The 20,848-nt window shown below is 45.3% G+C and overlaps 2 long non-coding RNA genes across 4 annotated transcripts in view; both read right to left on the bottom strand.

Annotated features, from left to right (window-relative positions):
- The window catches only part of LOC132251475 (uncharacterized), an 82,644-nt gene that overhangs the window by 38,814 nt on the left and 22,982 nt on the right, over positions 1-20,848 (bottom strand). The gene's annotated exons all lie outside the window — the stretch shown is intronic.
- LOC132251458 (uncharacterized) lies at positions 10,103-15,023 on the bottom strand. The gene is made up of 2 exons (XR_009463559.1): positions 11,529-15,023; positions 10,103-10,780 (listed from the first exon to the last, which is right to left on the bottom strand). It is a non-coding gene; the product is annotated as an uncharacterized LOC132251458 (long non-coding RNA).

Below are 20,848 nucleotides of genomic sequence, written 5' to 3' on the forward strand. Positions count from 1 at the left end.
TAAAGTAGGGCTAAAAGGTACCTCCATAGGTCATCTAGTCCAAACCCCCTGCTTGATGCAGGAAAAATGTCCGAAGACACATATTCTACAACTTCTCTGGGTATCCTGTTCCAATACCTACGCATAGTGAGAAAGTTTTCTTAATATCCAGCCTAAATTTCTCTTATGTCAGAGAGGTCATGTCATGACCTCAAACCCAAGGCCTTGGCCTGCCCCCTCTCTCCAATATACTACCTTCCTGGTCGAAGTTGAATACTGGTGACAGAGTTGAATACTGGTGAGAGAAATAGATTGGGCTGGCAAGGGGCAGCACAGGAAATAGATTGGAACAAGGTGCATGGAGGATCAATGGTGACAGGAACTTTTATTTCTTTTTTTTGAGAGAGACTGCAAGATTTCATTGTAAATGGTAGAAAGTTAGTTTACAAAGAGCTAAATGTATATGATGATTCTTTATGACTCAAATGTGTAATGTGTTTTCTGACTGCATTAATAAGCTAATAAAGTAATTTTGCAGCAGTTCAAGTGAACTGTGAAAGAAGTTGAAGAGGAAAGCTAAGCATGAATCATTATATTCATTTTGTGCAAAGCTTTCATTTTTATTTTTAAAAGTTTCTAAATGTGATTTTTGTTACTGAGAATTACTTCCAACTGTTGGATTAGCTCATGAACTTAGTTCAGATTTGCCCTCTTGTGTTAGACCTGAGCAAACTGTTAAGACAATAAGATCCTGCAATTTTATCATGAAAAAAGTGAAATGAGAGGTTATCAAAAGGGAGACTGTAATTAAGAATAGGAATTAAATCATGCTCTACCAGCAAAGCCTTCTTTAATGCAAGTAGGGGGAATGGACTAAAAAATTCAGTCTCAGAAAAATGCTATCTATTCCTACAGTTAATACTGCCTCTTTCGGCTAAAGAAAGAGTGGTCACTAGCTTATTATTACAGCCTAATATCGTTGGCTTTTTGCTGACTGTATAGCATCACAAAATGCAGTGACTTCAAATGAGCAAAACAACCTACTGAAAAAATGTTTTCAGTAAGTGAAATGTTTTTCTATACCTATACTAACATTTTGACTGATAAGATTGTGTTCATGCTATATTATAAACAAGGCATGCATCACAAAACATGTATACATACATGGATTTAGGTATACAGTTACATATGTCTACATTTATTTAGGTTTACAATAACTGTAGGAATGCTGACCACCTTTGAAAAGTTAGCTCGAAAAATATCATTTTAAAAGAAGACTGAGACATTTGCAAGGGAAGTCATATTTTTTCACTATACATGCAAGGTGCAGGAAGTCAGGGTTACAACCAATTCTGGTATCTATCAGAGCTTCTTCTTACCAGTCAAAGTGGTGACTGAAATTTAAATGGGTCCTTTTACAGTTTCAGTTTCTCACGTGATGAAAAGACAAAAGAGTACAGTACTTTAATTGACTCTTTAAAATGTCTTGTGATCTAATTTACTTGGATGCATTGCTGAGTAGTCTATAAATACCAAGACTTGGCTTTAAAACACTGTAATTATCTCTAACAAGTGCCCAGGTCAGTATTAGTAAGCAACAGCGCTTCACCACATAAATAATATACAACATTATTAAACTCTCATCAACCACCATAGAATTTTTACTTCACTGGAGATGAGATACAGCCTCAATAAAAGTAACCAGTAAGTGATGCTTCCTCAAGTTGTTGAGGGAGGTTGTGGGGAAAGAAGATAAGAAATCCCGTATATCAGTACAAATTCCCCATTTCCAACAACTCACATAATAGGTGTTAATGGTATGTTACAGTAAGTGGTTCCTAGTGGCTGCTCCTGAAGTTTCACTGTTTATGCTAGAGCTAGCAATGCCAACAGAGGTTGACTGTGGATTTTAGAGTTAGTCAAGAACTAGATTAAATGATTTTTCTAGGTGTTTGGAATGTTTAGATTTTTTTATCTCTATCTTTTGGCAGCAATTTTATCTCTGAATTCCATAGGTGTCTGAGACTACCTAAATCACAAGCTCAAAAGGCTAAATGCATATTGGCTTTGCTGCCATCTTTTTCAGTCTATGCAAGGTGAAATTTCCACCTGAATTTCTGGGAGATTAACTACACTTGCTAAACTCTTGTCATTAGAATTTCACAATAAAATCACACCCTTACTACAGATAAATTGATGTACTGTACATTAGGCATCCTAAAACATCAACCAGCTCCATACGCAACCTCTGATCTGTTACACCATTATAAACCCAGAATGACATCTCCAATATTTAATGGTGTGACTTTTTTTTTTGGTAAATCTGGATATTCCTTTTATACATTTTTTTAATTAACTCAAGCCTGCCTCCCTATTTTGTTTAGCAGAAATGTTAAAAAAAAAGATAAGGGAACTGTGGATTTCAGATACTCAAGATAGGATAGGGCTTATTTGCCTTTATTTATATAAATGAATCCACTCTATCTAGGATTTTGGAAAGGGGTGGGAGCAGCAACCTACACTGTCAGGATGGTTGCACCTGGGGTCCCAGTGTCACCCCCCCGCCCCCAAGGAGGCAGATCACACCATGGGAGTGGCAGTGTGGGACTGCTTTTAAGTCCCTCAAGCAGGTAAGAATCTTCCCTCCCTTTCTCTCTGTAACAGGCTTGCCTTTTAGAGCTTGGGTTGAGTCCCAGGCTTGAAATCTTGCTGTTTTAATTGGCGGAGCTCATCCCCCAATCAGGAGGCAGCAAGAGGAGTTCAGTCACGCCCCTTTCCTGAGGGGAGGAGGAGAAGAGTCGTCTTCCCCCTCCCCCCCCCCCCCCCCATGTACTTGATTGAAAACTGCAACACTCAGGTCTGGAAGACTTCAGGGGCAGAGCCCTGGAGCATATAAAAGGAGCTGCATGTCCATCATGAGGCAAACACATCTGGGACAGAGAAGAGAAAGAGTAGGGCTGAGAAGAGCTGAGGAGAGCTGCTCAGCAGGGCGAAGCAGTAGCCCAGAAGTGCCCCTGAAGACTTCCATTAGTGGGGAACGGCAGATGGCCCCAGCAGCTAGGCTCTCAGTGTGCAGCACAGCACATGGCGTCCAGACCTTGGGAGCTGCGCGAGACAGCTCAGGTCTGCCTCTGGTGTGCAGCCAGAGACATGGTGCACAGGATGGTGCACAGAGTAGGACCTTTGGAGCGCTTGGGCGGCTCAGGTCCTCAACCCCCAGAATGAAGCTGGGAGCTAAGTGCAGGAGGTGCTGCACAGAGGGTCCGGGAGCGGACTGAGCCTAGTGCTGCACAAGGCAACCCAGGCTTCTGACCCCTAGCAAAAGGTTGAGTCCAGAGAGCCAAATGGTGATCGGGCTACTGAGCCAGAAGACAGGGCCAAGCCAGAGGCCCCAGAAGCCCTATATAATGGAGCCCTGTTCCAGGGGACAGCAAGCCCTTCCCCTGCCCCCCCACCCCCCGAAGCCCACTGCAGGTGAGAGAGCAGCCTGGCGCAGAGGATAAGGACCACCCTCCAGGCCTGGGAGCCGTGAGTTGCAGGAAAAAGAGGATTCCCACAGGGGAGGGGAGTCCCCCCCCTGGTTAGTTAAGGGCTCCTGAAAGGGGAGGTCCCACTGAGAGGGCCCCCCTAAAGTTACCAGCTTCTTTGTAGGGCTTGGGAAAAGCCCAAGGGCATTGGGGTTTCCCCTCAGGATTGAGTTTATCTTTGGGGTTTATCTCTTTCAATCAGATACTTACCTGTGACTTACCTCTACCTGGAGCACTGGTATAAGGTTTTATGTCATTTACCCAGAGGGTATTGTTTATGTTACTGGTTTAGATATCTCATAAATATATATATACATTGTACGTATGTTTATATCCATGTTCCTTTCCCTTGTGAGAAGTTAATGTAAATACATTTGTATATAGTTAAGTTCCCTGACTGTCCTGGCCTGGTTCTATAGGGATGGGGGGAAACTGAGCAGTCTGCAGCTCCCACCCCACAGCACACCTGCCAGCTAACAATCCCCTTCAATTGGAGAAGGGGCCCCTTATTTCTTACCTTCTTGTTGCTTACCTGTGCTGTACTGCTGGCCCCCCCATGGCTTGCAGGTTCCCAATGTTCTCCTCCTTCAGGCTGGGCTGTCCTTGTGGGTGCCAACTGGCGGCTTTGGCAGTGGTGTCTCGAGGCAGGCTTCGGCTTCCTGGACAACGACCCGCACATTACGACGAGGGACATGCTCAGTTGGGATGGGCTTCACCTGTCCCCCAAAGGTAAGTGTGTGTTTTCTTCTAGGTTGGTGGATCTCCTCCTGCAGGCTTTAAACTAGGCTCATTGGGGGGAGGGGAAGATGAGGGCGGGGGAAGCTGTGGACCACCAAACCATGTGGCACCCACAAGGACAGCCCAGCCTGAAGAAGGAGAACATTGGGAACCTGCAAGCCATGGGGCGGCCAGCAGTACAGCACAGGTAAGCAACAAGAAGGTAAGAAATAAGGGGCCCCTTGGGATTTGGAGCGGGGGGGCTGCAAAGGCACCAGTCACAGGGCTCAACTGCCTATATACTAATACTAGGAGCATGGGGAACAAGCAGGATGAACTAGCGCTCCTGCTTGCAGAAAACACCTATGACTTAGTAGGGCTAACAGAAACCTGGTGGGATTTGTCCCACGACTGGGCGGTACATATTGAGGGTTATAGGCTGTACAGAAGGGACAGGGTGGAAAAGAAAGGGGAAGGGGTTGCGCTCTATGTCAATGAACAATATACATCGACCCTCATCAAGATGGAATCGAAGGATGAGGAAGTAGAAGGATTGTGGGTTAGGTTACATGGGGGGCAAGGAGAAAGGGATTTGGTGGTAGGGGTCTGCTACAGACCCCCACACCAAGGGGAAGAACTAGATTTGAGGATCCTGAGGCAGCTCTTGGAGACAATAAAAGCTAAAGAAGCAGTAGTCATGGGGGACCTAAACTACCCAGACATCTGCTGGGAGACGCAGACGGCAAAGTCCCACTGTTCACGCAAATTTCTAGAGGGAATGCCTTACTGGATCTGGTATTGGCAATGGGGGATGACATGGTAGGGGACCTACAGATCGGTAGCCATCTGGGGGACAGTGATCACCTAATAATAGAATTCACCATAAGATGTCGAGTGGGTAAGGTAACTAGTAGGGTGAAAGTGCTAGACTTTAGGAAAGCTGATTTCAATGAACTCAGGCGATCAGTCAAGGACGCACTACAGAGTAGGAGTTTTGAAGAGATGGGAGCCCAGGAAGGGTGGCTGTGCCTTAAGGAAATGATCCTTCGGGCACAAAGGGAGACAATCCCAATGCAAGGAAAAAGAGGGAAAGGGGCCAGGAGGCTTCCTTGGCTGACCAGAGAAATCCAGGGCAGCCTAAGGGCCAAAAGGGGGGCACATAAAAAGTGGAAACAGGGAGAGATCACCAAAGACGAATATACCTCCTCTGCTCGCGCTTGCAGGGAGGCAGTTAGACGGGCCAAAGCTACCATGGAGCTGCGGAAAGCATCCCAAGTAAAAGACAACAAGAAATTGTTCTTTAGATATATAGGAAGTAAAAGGAAGGTCCAGGGAGGAATAGGACCTCTGCTAAATGGGCAGAAGCAATTGGTGACAGTCAGGGGGGACAAGACTGAACTACTCAACAAGTTCTTTGCCTCAGTGTTCCTAAGAGAGGGGCACGACGAGTCTCTCACTGGGATTGTAGAGAGGCAGCAGCAAGGGGCCAGACTACCATGCGTAGACCCTGAGATGGTACAGAGTCTCTTGGAAGAACTGGATGCCTTTAAGTCGGCAGGCCCGGATGAGCTCTATCTGAGGGTACTGAAGGCACTGGCCGACATCATTGCATAGCCACTGGTGGGAATATTTGAACGCTCGTGGCGCACAGGCCAAGTCCCAGAGGACTGGAAAAGGACCAATGTGGTCCTCATTTTCAAGAAGGGGAGGAAGGAGGACCCGGGCAACTATAGGCCAGTCAGTCTCACCTCCATCCTTGGCAAAGTCTTTGAAAAAATTATCAAGGCTCACATATGCGAGAGCCTGGCAGGACAAATTATTCTGAGGGGAAACCAGCACGGGTTCGTAGCAGGCAGATCATGCCTGACCAATCTAGTCTCTTTTTATGACCAGGTTACGAAATGCCTGGACACAGGAGGAGGGTTGGATGTCGTATACTTAGACTTCAGGAAGGCCTTCGATACGGTATCCCACCCCATACTGGTAAACAAGTTAAGAGGCTGTGACTTGGATGACTACACAGTCTGGTGGGTGGCGAATTGGCTAGAGGGTCGCACCCAGAGAGTCGGGGTGGATGGGTCGATTTTGACCTGGAAGTGTGTGGGCAGTGGGGTCCCGCAGGGCTCGGTCCTTGGACCGATACTCTTTAATGTCTTCATCAGCGACTTGGACGAGGGAGTGAAATGTACTCTGTCCAAGTTTGCGGATGACACAAAGCTATGGGGAGAAGTGGACACGCCAGAGGGCAGGGAACAGCTGCAAGCAGACCTGGACAGGTTAGATAAGTGGGCAGAAAACAACAGAATGTAGTTCAACAAGGAGAAATGCAAAGTGCTGCACCTAAGGAGGAAAAATGTCCAGCACACCCACTGCCTAGGAAATGACCCACTGGGTGGCACGGAAGTGGAAAGGGATCTTGGAGTCCTAGTGGACTCCAAGATGAACATGAGTCGGCAGTGTGACGAAGCCATCAGAAAAGCCAATGGCACTTTATCATGCATCAGCAGATGCATGATGAATAGATCCAAGGAGGTTATACTTCCCCTCTATCGGGCGCTGGTCAGACCGCAGTTGGAGTACTGCATGCAATTCTGGGCGCCACACTTCAAGAGGGATGCGGATAACCTGGAGAGGGTCCAGAGAAGGGCCACTCGTATGGTTAAGGGCTTGCAGACCAAGCCCTATGAGGAGAGACTGGGGCACCTGGACCTCTTCAGCCTCCGCAAGAGAAGGTTGAGAGGCGACCTTGTGACTGCCTATAAGTTCATCACGGGGGCACAGAAGGGAATTGGTGAGGTTTTATTCACCAAGGCACCCCCGGGGGTTACAAGAAATAATGGCCACAAGCTAGCAGAGAGCAGATTTAGACTGGACATTAAGAAGAACTTCTTCACAGTTAGAGTGGCCAAGGTCTGAAACGGGGTCCCAAGGGAGGTGCTCTCCCCTACCCTGGGGGTCTTCAAGAGGAGGTTGGATATGCATCTAGCTGGGGTCATCTAGACCCAGCACTCTTTCCTGCCTATGCAGGAAGTCGGACTCGATGATCTATTGAGGTCCCTTCCGACCCTAACATGTATGAGTATATACCCAAGTTACCTGGGCTATACCTCCATGCTCAGCTGCACATTCCCTCCCACCTCTTCCCATTCCTGCCCTCTCCTGCCTACCACTGCTGCTGCAGTCCCCAGTTGTGTTGGGGTTGAAGGGAGGGGTTCCAGAGCCACCTTTGCCCTGCTCCAACTAGACGGCACATGGAACCAGGCCCAGCTAGAGAAAGCATCAGCAGCAAAGGCAGCTGGTAGGTTCCCTTCCCCTGCGCCTGCTCCTGGGCTGGCAGGAAACACCGTGGGGGACTAGGAAGGTAGGAGGGACCAACCTGTCACCTTTTGCTTTGAGGACTTAAAAAAAAAAGAAAAAAAAGTTGCTGACTGCTTCTCCCACAGGTGTGGTGGACTAAAACGGCGTGCCATCCACACCACTACACATCCCTGGATCCACCCCTGACTGTCCCTTTTCAGTTGGCAGTTCTGGTGAACAGATGGTACTGTTGTAAACAAGGCAAATGAAAAGGAATTGTCTAACCCTTCTTAAACTCTGCTATCAAGGTAATACTCCAGTCAACTAGTAAGAGAACTAAAAAAAGCATCCAGGAGGCACACATCAAGTAAAGAAGGAACAGGAAGTTCCACTGTGGAGCTATTTTGCCATGACACAAAAACAAATTCTACCTAGAACTCTCTCACTTAATAGCCAGCATGATTGGGTTTAGGGAGCTGGGTTCAACCTTCTACTAAGTCTCTCTGGCTAGGGATAGACATTAAACATAAACCATTTTAAGTGATCAGAAACCTGTAACAGAACAGATGTTCAGTGCACATAAACCAGTTTGAAAATGGCTGAAACTGGTTTGAAGTAAACCTGGCTGAATGTAGTATCACAGTTCACTGATTTGGGTGAAACTGGTTCATGCAATATCTGTCCCAGACACCTTCCTGGCTTAAGTTAAATCAGAGTCCCCCAGCATCCCAGTTGATTTGCAGCCCTGGGCTGGGCTGGGCTGGGTTGTCTGCTGGAGCAGAGCAGGGTTGGCCCTGCCCCTTTCCTTCCTAGCCAGAGCACAATCACTGCTCTGATTTCATAGACATTAGATTTCATAGACATTAGGGGCTGGAAGGGACCTCGTGAGATCATCAAATTCAGCCCCCTCTGGCTTGCTGAGGGACTGCAGCAGCTGCCAGGCTTCCCCCTGCCCTCCCTCCCACCTTCCCCCCCCCCCCACTCCACCCTCCACTGACTGCTCAAGCAGGGATCCCCGCTCCCGCCCCTCTCCCATGGCAGGGACCCTAGTGCAGGGACTTGGCATCTGGCCATGTCCCTCCCCCATGCTAGTTAGTGCTGAGAGGTGTCTGTGTGGGTCTCCAATTTCACTGGAATAAAGGCAGACAGCTAGTGGTTTGCAAACGCACCCTGCAGATAGGAAAAACTTGAAATTAATGAGAGTTGTTTTCTTTTGTAGGGTTTAATAAGCTGATAAACTTTGTTCTAACAAGCAACCTGCTGGGTGCAACCTGTCAATCTTCAAGAGGGGATAGAGGGGATAGAGAAAGGTGTTAGAAATGACCTGGCTTGCAGACAGTCTGAAGAAGCAGGGACAGGGAGATTGACAATCTCAGTATCAACAGGTGCAGGGTCTGGCAACACTCCCACCCCTTGAGCAGCCAGTGGAGAAAAGCCTGGGACAGTGCAGGCAGGGTGAGGGGTTTACACCCCTCCCTAATCAGAGCATTTGCTGGGTCCTGGCCATACCCACCCTCAACTCAGCTTCATAGAAGGGAAGGGAGGGCTGCCCTAGTGCCCTCTGGCTTCTACTGCAAGCATGTGCTGGCATTTCTGGAATGAAAAGGGAATGTCTATCCCCCTCCAAATGTAGCAGGAACTGAACTAATGTAGCTGATGTTAACATAGAGTGTAATAATAGTGAAATGTAACCATGTTAGTCTTGTCCTGTAAGCAACCTGAAAACTCCATTTTATATTCTTCTGCTTGACATAAGTGAATGAACTCTGCATAGTCTTTATATATGAGTGTGTGTAAAAGGATGAATGGTGAGAGAATTGCATAGAGACGGGAGAATTAATGAATGGCTGAAGAATCCCTTTGAGATCGTAAATCACAAAAACGATAATGAGGAGAAGGAATGTCCATCCTGCCAGATGGGCAGCAAAGACACTCCTCGGCTGAGATACCAAACTTTGATGACCAAAATGACCACGGGCTGAGATAAGCTGAAGATGGAGAAGAACAACTGTAAACACAGAAGCTGGGTATGGAAAACCCCCAAAGCAATGAAGCAAAGGATGCCAACCCCTATAAAAGAAGACTTTGAAAATGCTATGTTGGATAAGACTCTATCAACTGCTGTTTTTTCTATGGAGCGTATACATGTCTGTCCATCCCACTCCAAGCTGCAATTTTTCTCTCTCTCAATAAGGCTATAGCTTGGCCACCCAGTGTCATTATTGTGCAACTGCTGCTGGTAACTATAATGTCTAAATGGAATGGTTGTTTTGTGTTTGGGTATGCCTGTGTGTAATGATGTGCATGACAATCTGTGTGTGTCTATATGAGTGGTGTGTCTGAACCTCTGTGTCTAATTCATGTAATCAATAAATATGGCATTTTGCCTTATCCCCCTTTCTAAGGTCTCGTTCTTGACTGGAGCACTTGGCAATTTAAAGTAACACAAATCTTTTCAAGCTTTGCAGATTAGACTAACCTTCAAAGATTGAAGGTTCAATTCAGGCTCAGGCTTTTTGAATCCCTAGCCTCTGTACCTGTGTTCCTGTAAAAAGTGTTGGCTACAAATGTCCAACTCGGGATCCTTAAAATTCTAGTTTATTAGGCGGATTGAAACACTGTAATCATAAACCTTGGGGCTGGTCCCCCCCCCCCCCACACACACACAGTAGCAGGCTACAGAGTCAGGTATACCTATCCTACAAGCGCTGGAGTCTGTTGTTGAGGCCTCTTTCAGTGTGGTGTTATCTTCCAGAAGGGGGTCGCCGGCTGGTCCTTCTGGCTGGACAGGTCTGGTCAAGTTGGAGATCAAGAAGGTGCCACTGAGGGTCACTTTTCACTGCCTTTTATCTGTCCCTGGCACACTTTGGTGACTCCCCAGTTTTCAGGTTTGCCCAATCCAGGGGTCATTGACCCTCGTGGGACTTTCCCCCCCTTGCTGGCTACTGGACAGCATCTGTCAGCCCCAGGGGTCGTCCGCATGTACGTGCAGGTTTGGGAGTCCGTTGATGAATTTTGAATAGGGCTCTGGGAGCAGTTGATCTGGAGATACTCAGCCCAAAAGTTGGTCCCCGGGGTTCATTAACTCAGGCCAGGGCTTCTAGCCCTTGATCAGTGACGTTTAGAGATTTCCCAGGTTGTTACATTGTCTTCTATTGAGTTCTTCCATTGGTTGATCTGCAGCTTCCCAGGTGTTAATTGCTGTGTGCTACCTTGTTACACATTCAATCACTGATTCACTCCCTCTTTCAGGGGCCAGCCTGATACAGAGAAGGACAGTTTGATTCCTGCCCTTGTTAACATTGTTACAATGTATAACTTACTAAAACACTTTTAGTTGAAAGTTGAAAGGTGAGGAGTATAAAGTATAAGCTACAAATGCCATGGCACACAAATAGATAAAAATACCAAACTACAAGGGAAGATACAAAATGCACACATACAAATTTTAAAACACAATTACTTATCTTAAAGTGAAAGAGAGAGGAAGGAAGAAAAGGTAGAAAAAGAGAAACATCCAAAGAGGGGAGAGCAAATGCAGGCAAGAGGAAAAGGGGGCTTTCTGCTACAGAAGTTACTTGCTTACTTCATAGAGTCAGTGAAGAAAATGCATTAACAAGCAAAAGATGGTCAATCATTATGTCGATTGGAGCCATACAGCTTTGATAAATATAAATTAAAATAAGAGGTCTCTTCCCCACTCCCACACTGAGAAAAAAATAATATAGGAGTTTTGCACTTAAATTCATCCAAATGTACAAAAATCATGTATTTTCATTTTTTCATTTTAAACATGGGATACACTGAAGCTGAGAGGCTTGACTTGCACACAGCCACAACAGCAGTCAAGTAGCATCTTAAATTTTATTTAAGGACAAGATTTAGATCCAGTAGGAAATAAGATTTCCTTATTTCCTACTGGATTGCCTACATAAAATTTTCAAATTTTCAAAAATGCTAAAGATTTACTATTGTCTATTGGCTCGTGGCCCAAGTTTTATTTCTCACCTTGTTTTCTGTTCATAAGAACGTCATCTCTCCCATAAGCTTGTCCTTCTCTGTTCATCGTTACCTCTGTTTTTAACGTTACTTATGAACCTGTGCTTTCTTTCCAGGAGAAGCCACAATCCTAAGTAGCCTCTTCTTTCACAGGATATCCATAAGTCACTAAGCCCTGGGAGACACAAACGTGTTGTAAAATACCATGATTCTAATCTGGCACAAAATAATAGCACTGTGATGCAATGTCTTGTGTATAAAGTGAACAGGACATGAGAAGTCCATGCATTTAGTTATACTAGTTCTTGTCCTCCAAGTCCTGCAGTAAACAAAAGTAACCATTATTTAATTAATTTTATTTTGTAGTGCTCAGTTAATATATTTTACCATACTGGCAATGCTGATACTTTTTTACATTATTTTCATTAAACAGATCTGGAAGTGGAAAGATGACCATCTGAAGAAGGGTTGCTATTGTTGGGAAAGTGTGTGGTGCTGGTACTGCACCAGTATAACACAAGCCAGCAATGAGTAACATATCCTTGCTAGGTGCATATTCTTCTGAAAACTGCAGATGGTAACTCCATGGTACATGAACCAATTCAAAGTAAATGTCACTCTGCTGATGTAGGTATTCCCAGAAATCTACAATTTAGGTTATCAGTTTCTCAGTTCAGCTGAGTCACCTGAAAAGACTTGGAAGTTGTGGTTATTTCTTAAAATTGTGGTGCATTTAAAAAAAATGTTTCAGGACTACTTCATAGCCAATTTCGGCTAAGTCTGCCCCAGCAGGAGCCAATGACATAATGCCTAGGTGAGCTAGCCTCCACAGTTTTGTGGAGCAGTTTTAAAAGCTAGAAATTGCTCACAGCTATTTAGGTCCATATTTGACTGCAGGACTCAGTTTTGTCAGTTCTTGTCCCCCCCATTGCCTGGCTGGCCTTCCCATTTCTTGCTTCTTTCCTCACACGCACCTGGTTTCCCTCCATCTTCTGTCCCTGATGTCTGCCTATTTCTTGGGCTTCTGCTCCAGTCTTCTGAACCTGGTTTGCTTCCTGACCCTGGCTGTCAAGCCATCCATGTACACTCACTCAGTCCAGACCATTGGCATGCAGCCCTGAATTGGTCCTATGTTCTGGTTGCTTTACAGACATTGCATCAGAATGTTGTTACTTGGTTCCAAGATAGAATTGTGTTATCTACCAACATATTTATGTTTCTCATGGCATGCGTCTTATGAACATCCCATGAAAGTTGATTATGGGGGAGAAGGAGGTGAGTGCACCAAGAAAAATGGTGATGATCCAAGAAATACAAGAAAGGAACAGCAATACTAACTCTATCCCCTTGCATGTTATTATAAATGATTTTCAGATAAATGACTGGTAATTTGACATGTCAATTAGTTTTTGATTATTAGGTATTTATAGAAATCAAAATGCTTCATGAGCCCCTTGTAATATTACCATAATACAACTAACATGGTGTACAAGTAGGTCCTGGAGTGAAACAATGCCAGGAGAATATCTTGTAGACAGAGATATTATTCAACATGAGTCAAAGGACATAATGCAAATAATATTGACATAGATAACAAATAATCAGAAAAATATATTTTGATCTAGTACAAATAAAATGGAATTGAACTTGTGAGTATTCAATCTAAAAATAATGCCTGTGTTAACAAGAATCCCCCCAGCTGCAATTTAAGCTCATTATTTTGGCCTGGCCCTGTTGAACACGGAAAATAATTGATCATCACCTTCTTTATAATATCCCTTTGACATTTTTAGGTCCATCAGGGGCTATTAAACTTAATTGTTGGAGATGTAACCTGAGGTCCACCGCATTCCCAAACCTGTGACTGTTGATGACCAAGAGGCTATAACCATGTTTGATATATTCATCCTCTAAAGCAGGGGTTGTCAACCTTTTCTTGCTGTAGGCTGGTTTGCAACTAGGGCTGCCAACTCTATTTGAATCTATTATGGGAGGTTTCATCACATGACGTAATGACATTAATGACTGATCTACTATACTGAGTAGACTTTACATCAGGAAGGCAAATGCACATCACTACTACATTTTAAAAACCCACTGGACTACTGTATAAATTGGATTTCACATTTAATATTTATTTTAATGGATGTTCTATCTCCCGGGTGATTCTCAGGAGTTTCCTGGGCTAGGGATAGATGTTCAAAAAGCCTGAGCCTGAATTGATTCAATCTTTGCAGGTTAGTCTAACCTGGCTAGGCTACATCAGTTTTTAACTGCACAGACATTCCAGGCATGCAGACACATGTCTGAAGTGGCTCAGGCTAGAAGCTCAGGGGTGCTAAAGCAGCCCTCCCTTCCCTTCCACACAGCTGAGCTGAAGGGAGTGTAGCCAGGCTCCGGCAGGATTAGGGAGGATTTCCCCTTCCTCCTTGATAACAGAGAATTTATCAGCTCTGTTATCAGCATTTATCACCCTATCAGGAAAAACAGCCTCTTTCATTGGTTCAAGCTCTTCTTAAACAAAGAAGGAATGGTGGGACATTACCAGCTGAACTGTTGATTAGTTCCAAAAAGCCCTAAGCCAACACTGCTGTCTGCTACTAATGCTGAGGTGTCTAGGTAAGGCAGAAGGGATGGGGATCCCTGCTTAGCAGGGAGTGGTGAGGGGAGAGGGAGAGCAGGAGGAAGCCAGGCAGATGCTGCTGTGCCTGCAAGTCTCTGCTGGAGCTGCAGCTAGGGAGCAGAGGGCCCTGTCCAGCCCATAGAGCATGCTGGGATGCTGGGGGACTCTGATTTAACTTCAACCAGCAAGGGGTCTGAGACAGGCTTTGCATAAACCAGCTTAAACCAAATCAGCAAGGTCTGATGCTACATTCAACCAGGTTTATCTCAAACCAGTTTCAGCCATTTTCAAATCGGTTTATGTGCACTGAACATATGTTCTGTTACAGGTTTAAAGCAGTTTCTGATCACTTAAACCAGTTTATGTGTGTCGCAGGGCACCTCGGTGCTCCTGCTCCTAGAGAGGGGAAAGCTGCCAGAGGAGAAGCTCTGACAGTACATAAGGAGCCCAGCGGAGGTAATGAGCACAGCTGCAGGTTGCCAGGGCAACTGATAAGAGTCAGCTGGCCAGAAGGGGGCAGGGCCTGGCCCTCATAAAGCCCAGGGCTGAGGTCAGGCTGGCATTTCCGTGCCAGCAGCCAGAGAGGCAGGAGCTCACGGGGCTAAGATGCGAGTACTGCTCGAGCAGGCCGAAGGATGGTGGCTCTGTGGCACAAGAGCTATGTTGTTGCAGCCAGGCGGCCTTAAGTTAAGTTACAGCCAGGAGGCTTGTGTTTTGTTTGGTTAGTGTTTGTATTACAACCGGAGGCTTGGGTGAGGCTGTAGGGGTTGGAGGAGGCCTCATAGGGACCCCATAGGGGTGGGGTGCCCTAGCGCCAGTGAGGGCGCAGTCTAGCGCCAAGAGGGCGCATTATTCTTATAGGTACCCCAGTGGTATGGGGACCCCAGCGCCAAGGAAGGCGTGGCTCGTGCGCCAGTGAAGGTGCAACTGGCGGCGAGGAATGCAACCAGTGGGTTGCGGGCAGGGAACAGAGACCTCGGGTTGTGCGTGGAGTACATAGACCCCAGCCCCAGAGCGGGGCAGCATTGAGAAGCCCAAGGTGGGCGCGGCGAGCTCCGGAGAGGGGGAGCGCCATATTAGGAAGCCCAGGACGGGTGCAGCAGACGCCAGCAAGGGCATCACTTGCGGGGTGCATAGACCCCAGCCCCAGGGAGGGGTGATTATTGAGGAGTCCGAGAGGGGCCATACTGAGGAGCCCGAGAGGGGCAATGTTTCAGAGGCCCAAGAGGGGCCCGATTGAGAAACCCAGGACAGGAGGAGCGAGCCCGGTAACAGGCTAGCACCATGGAAAACCCAGGACAGGGGCAGGGTGCTGCAGTGGACCCAGACGGAAGGGGTTAGTGGCACAGCGCCCCAGGAGAAGGGCAAGGTGCTGCGGTTGTCCCCGGCAAAAGGGGATAGCAGCGCGGTGAGCCTGTACCAGAGAGGGTAGTGGTGCGGTGGGCCTAAAAGACCGGTGGCTCGAGGGAACGTCCCAGAGGGGACTAGCGTATTGTAGAGAAGGCCCAAGAGTGGGCGTAGGTGCATTGTGACCGGACAACATCTTTCCCATCAGCGAGCCTTGGGGCGTGGTATTAGGGGTGGTAGGAGCCACGCGTAGCCCATAAGGCTAGGGTGCCCCAAGGCACCCATGGGTGCAGGATAAGACCCACGAGGGGTCCAGGAGTTTACGTGCCCAAGGAGACGCAAGGCAGCCTCCCGAACCTACTGAACATCAAAGACGTGGCGGGCGAGAAATAGAGGGTGCCCTTGGGCCGAATTGGCACGGAGAGAGGGCGTTAAGGAGATCACGGGCCTCCTAGAGGACTCCACTGTGACAATGTGTAATGTCTGTCTCTAGCCCTGGAGATTTAAATCTAATTCCTGGAGACTCCAGGGCAATCCTGAAGGGTTAGCAACCCTACTTGCAACCCAGCCCCCTGCCATGAGCTGCAAGTCTCAACTCCACCCTGCCCCCGCCCCAGAATGCCAAAACTGCCTATGCTTACCCTTGCTGCAAGTACTCAACCGTTTTGCAAGGTAAATGCAGGCACAAGAAAGCAGCGGGGAGGCCTGCTGATGGGGGTGCTGTGGAGGGACATGCAGTTTGATGCAGCTGCGTTCTGCCCAATCTACTATGTTGCCCAGGCTTAGTTGGACATTTGCAGGGCAGATGCAACCTTTTTATCTGGACCATGGAGCCAGGATGTTTTCTGTTGCATTCCAGCAGTAGGGGGTTTTATCCACATGGCTGGGAAAGTAGCAACAGTGGCATTGCAAGGGGGAGCAGTGACTAACTGCAGCTACAGCTCTGGTCACATGGGCTGGGTTGCGAGTAGCCTGCACTGAGATCTAAACTATAAAAATGACCCCCTGTTCCAAACCACTGCTGAGCCCTACTCAAAAGCACTCACTGCATGTGACTACTCTTAGAGGTAGAATACTGGGCTAAATTAATCTCTAATCTGACAGAGCAGGACAATTCTTATAAGATTTATCAAATCCCTCTCAGTTTTCTCTTCTCTAAACTGAATAATCCCAAATACATCAAACCTTTTGTTGCTCTCTACTTCCTGCAATTTGTCTTCCTTTAAGAGTGTGGTGCCCCAAACAGGGCACATTGCTCCAGTACTGACTGGAGTGGAAGAGTAACTCCCAGTGACTTGCATACAGCACTCCTGTTAATATATCCCACTATGTTTTTATAGCTTTTTCTCCTGTAGTACTGCAGCCTAATCAGTCATTCTCCGTTTTGTATTTGTGCATTTGAACATACCTTTATAAGTGTAGTACTTTTCACTTCTCTTTAATGTATTTAATTAATTTCCATTTATTTGGATTGATTTTTTCCAATTTATCAAGATCATTTTGAATCCTGTCTTCTAAAAAGCTTGCAACCCCACACAGTTGAGTGTTTACATATTTAATAAGTGTATACTCAGTTTTACCACCCCCACCCTCCAATCATTAATGAAGGTATTGACAGCACCAGGCTGAGGGCTGGCTCCTAGGGAACCCCACTTAATATCAGCTCCCATTCTGACAGCAAGCTCTTGATGACTAATGTCTGAGCATTATGATCCAACCAGTTATACCACCCTCTAGTGGGTCATCTAGACTACATTTCTTTACCAAACTAATAAGAATATCATAACTTATGAGAATGTAATGGGAGACTTGACAACCTTCAAACTTTAGATTTACTACAGATTAAAGTTGAGATGTATCCTATATCTTCCTTCCTCCCACCCCCAAACCATCCATAAAGCTCTGTTATAACAGGGAAAGGATGTTATGAAGAGGGCTGATTTTGGTGAAGATCACCAGAGAGCTCCAGTTAATAGACTATTTAGTGAATAGTTAACCAAAGAATAAAAGGAAGATATGGATTCTTTGTGGATATCTTTCACATTGACCCTAAAATCTTCAGGATTTCCTAAGAGAGCTTGTGTTATTCACCTCTTTGGTGGGACTCACCCCCTTCCAGTTCCATGAGAAGAAAACTTAGGTTCTCTTCCTGGTGTCAAAACATTTATAGAGTTCCCCACTACTCGTGCTGCTTTTTTTCCTTCGGCGTAAGTTATGACATTGCCCCAAGTAAAGCCTTTGAGCCAAAATTCCAAAACCAAATATTTCAGAGGAAGGTTACCTACACACAAAAACTACACCCATAAGGTTGTGCAGTGTTTTCAACAGTAGAAAAGTTGAAAGTTCTTTCTTGACCCATTTGGTGGTAAGTCTGTGCTGTGAAACCGAAGATTTCTAGCATTAGGCAAACACCCCTACAATTATGTTCAAAGGTTTTTATCTAATGTGGAGAAGAGTTTTTGCAGACCCAAAGTCCCTTTCGACTGTGTTTATAATGTCAGCAAAGTTGTTGAATAGTTTAACCCCAATACAAATGTAACCAGTTAATTTGGGAATCACAAGAGTGCTGTAACAAAGTGGCTTACATCTGAATACTAATCCAAACAGACCTTAGTACAATGAACTGAAAATAGACAAGCCCATAAATACCATAGGAGGGTATGATTTCCTATCTTACTAGAAAATGTTTTTTTTCTAGATGGAAAAATGGAACACTTTCCTAGAAACACTTGTAGGAAAGCCTAGTCTCCAAAGTTTCTCCAACAGTCGCACACCAGTGCCTGTTCAAGCTTTCTTCTCAGTCTGTCTCTGTATGTCATTCCTAGTTTTCTGCCTGAGCCATCTCTTCCCTACTGACATGTAAACTCTCCCTCCCAAAACTATACTGAACTTAAGCCTCTACACCCAGTGTTCAAATTCCTGTTTAGGCTTGCCTTTGCCTTGATTTTGGATGGAAACATAAATGACTGTCTTTAACAACCATCTTAAATGGAAGGGAGTGGTTAAACCTACCAGTTCTAACAAGGCTTAACCCACCTATAATAATTTGATTGCTGGTTTGGACTGCCCTTGTTAGCTGGAGAGTTTAAATGATTAGTTTGATTAATTCATCTTTAGTATGTCTCTAGGGAACCATTCCCTACTTCAAACTGATCAACCTGTTGTTTGGTGGTGCTGTCTAGTTTCAGTCAATAGATTATAAGAAAGCAGATCCTTTGGAGATTTGCTAGTCATTGCATTGTTGAGTGTCAAATTCTTTGTGGTCTAGCAGTGGATGATTGCCAGCTGTAGGCACCTGTTTAACCACAAACAACTGTCAGTAAATTACCCAAGTCTTTGGTGTATACCTAGCTCAGAAAGGCAGCCTTACTGGAGAAATATTGGGCATCTCTTATTATATAGTACTTATTTCTGTACTATGTACTCCTTGTTATGCTCATTTTCATGAACTGACTTTTATCCGATTTGTCATGAGGGTTTGTCCCACTGTTCTTATGAGCCTCAGATAGACCATAATAGGTCATCGCTGAACTACCACTACAGAACTCAACGCTATCTAGGCCGAATCCAAAGGCGACTTAGATACTTACAAGTTAGATGTTGCAATGCAATTTTTAAGCCACCTTACCTCCAGAGTGGAATCCCAAACTTTGGATTAGGTTTCTGGTGCAGAACATGAAGAGAATTAGGAGACTCTCTTTGATGACCTGAAACCTACCTATTGAGGAAGCCATCAAAAGTACATGCTTCAAACTTGTGTGCTTGAACTCCGCTCTCTCTTGCATTACTCAGGGCTCTAGGAAGGTGCCTCTGTCCACTCAGGATCCAGAACTTGAAATCAGCTTCTGGAAATAGGTGCCTTTAAACATCTTCTCACAGAACTGAGCAGAGATCACTGTTCTTTTCAAAATACAGCTAAAGATCACTATGGTGGTGACCATCTTTTATATAATAGCCTAGTAGTTAGAACGCTTACCAGGAAAGTAGGAGAATTTAGTTTTTATGGTCCCTCTCAGCCTGAAGGTACTCAAACCCCTACCTCCTGCTTCCCAGTGGAATGTCCTAACTACTAGCCTATCGTGCCATGTTCCTTTCTGCTTGCTGTCCTGGCGCAATTAATCTTGTACTCTTTTGCTAAGTAGCTCAGATATAATAGCAATGCAAAACATTGCTTTGCATTCTACTGTGAGGTGAGAAATGGGGTTTGAATCCTCTCAGTCTGTGGAAGGAATTGAAACCAGGAGTCTTTTTAGGCCCGTGTTCTAAATCGCAAAGCTACTATTTAAAAAGGCTGTCATCACCACCTCTGGCCACATCTGTAAAAGAAAGCAGCTGCAACTCTATTTTTTGAGGTGGCCAGTCTTGTTAGTGTAGTGGTAGACATGCTCAGAGTCAGGTACCTGGCCCCTCAAGCTGGGGAAATTCTGAACACATCCAGGAATAAAAACTGAAGATGGCTAAAGAACTTTTAGTTTTAAAAAAGGGAGTTGTTTAGTGAATATACAGTCAGGGGGCAGTTGAGTGAGGGTTCTTGTATCGCAGATTTTGACCTGGGCACCTAAAATCTGCCTAAGTCCTTTTTGTGCACCAAGGTGCACATCCTCAAGGGATGTGTAGCTACTCAATTCACAGTGTGTTTAAGGCACACTGAGGTTCTATGATAGGGGTAAAGTATTTCTGTTCATGAAGCAGAGCTTACTCAGGTTTTGCCTGTGCTACTGCAGAAGTTGATTCTGACATGGAGGAGACAGATTATGATTTGCCCACTCACAGGCAATGCTATGCATCAACCCAGAAATACATTTGCAAAGCGACTCTGGGCTTGTCCCTCAGCACCTACTCTTGAACCATCAGGGGCTACTCCAAAACTATGGAGCAAATTCCCCTTTAAGTCCATTTTAAGCATTAAGTCTCTTTCTCTCTCTCTTTTTTTTTAAATCTGGCCCCTTCTCCCCTATTCTGAGAATTATCCTTTTGAAAACAAACAAGATTGCTCACGTATTAAAAGGTACAACGATGGCTCAGAATTTTTTAACAGGCATCAGCAACCTATTCTTTCCTACACTTTATATTTTCTATTTATTTAGGGAGATAAGGAACTATCATCATTATAAACACTTCAAAAGCTCAAAAGCTAACTTACTAGCAAGGCTATTTCAATAATAATAATGTTGTAATTTAGCATTAAAGATGTACAGGAAAATATAACTACTAATATTTACTCATATACACTACTACAACAAACAACACAATCATTTAATATCATTGAATGATAAAGTATCTTCTGTATAGTTAACATGCATATGAAATCAATGCTCTGTTTACTGAATAGCATGCCACATTCTCTAGCAACGTGTGG

The sequence above is a fragment of the Alligator mississippiensis genome, chromosome 1, assembly GCF_030867095.1.
Source record: "Alligator mississippiensis isolate rAllMis1 chromosome 1, rAllMis1, whole genome shotgun sequence".
Lineage (NCBI taxonomy): Eukaryota > Metazoa > Chordata > Crocodylia > Alligatoridae > Alligator > Alligator mississippiensis.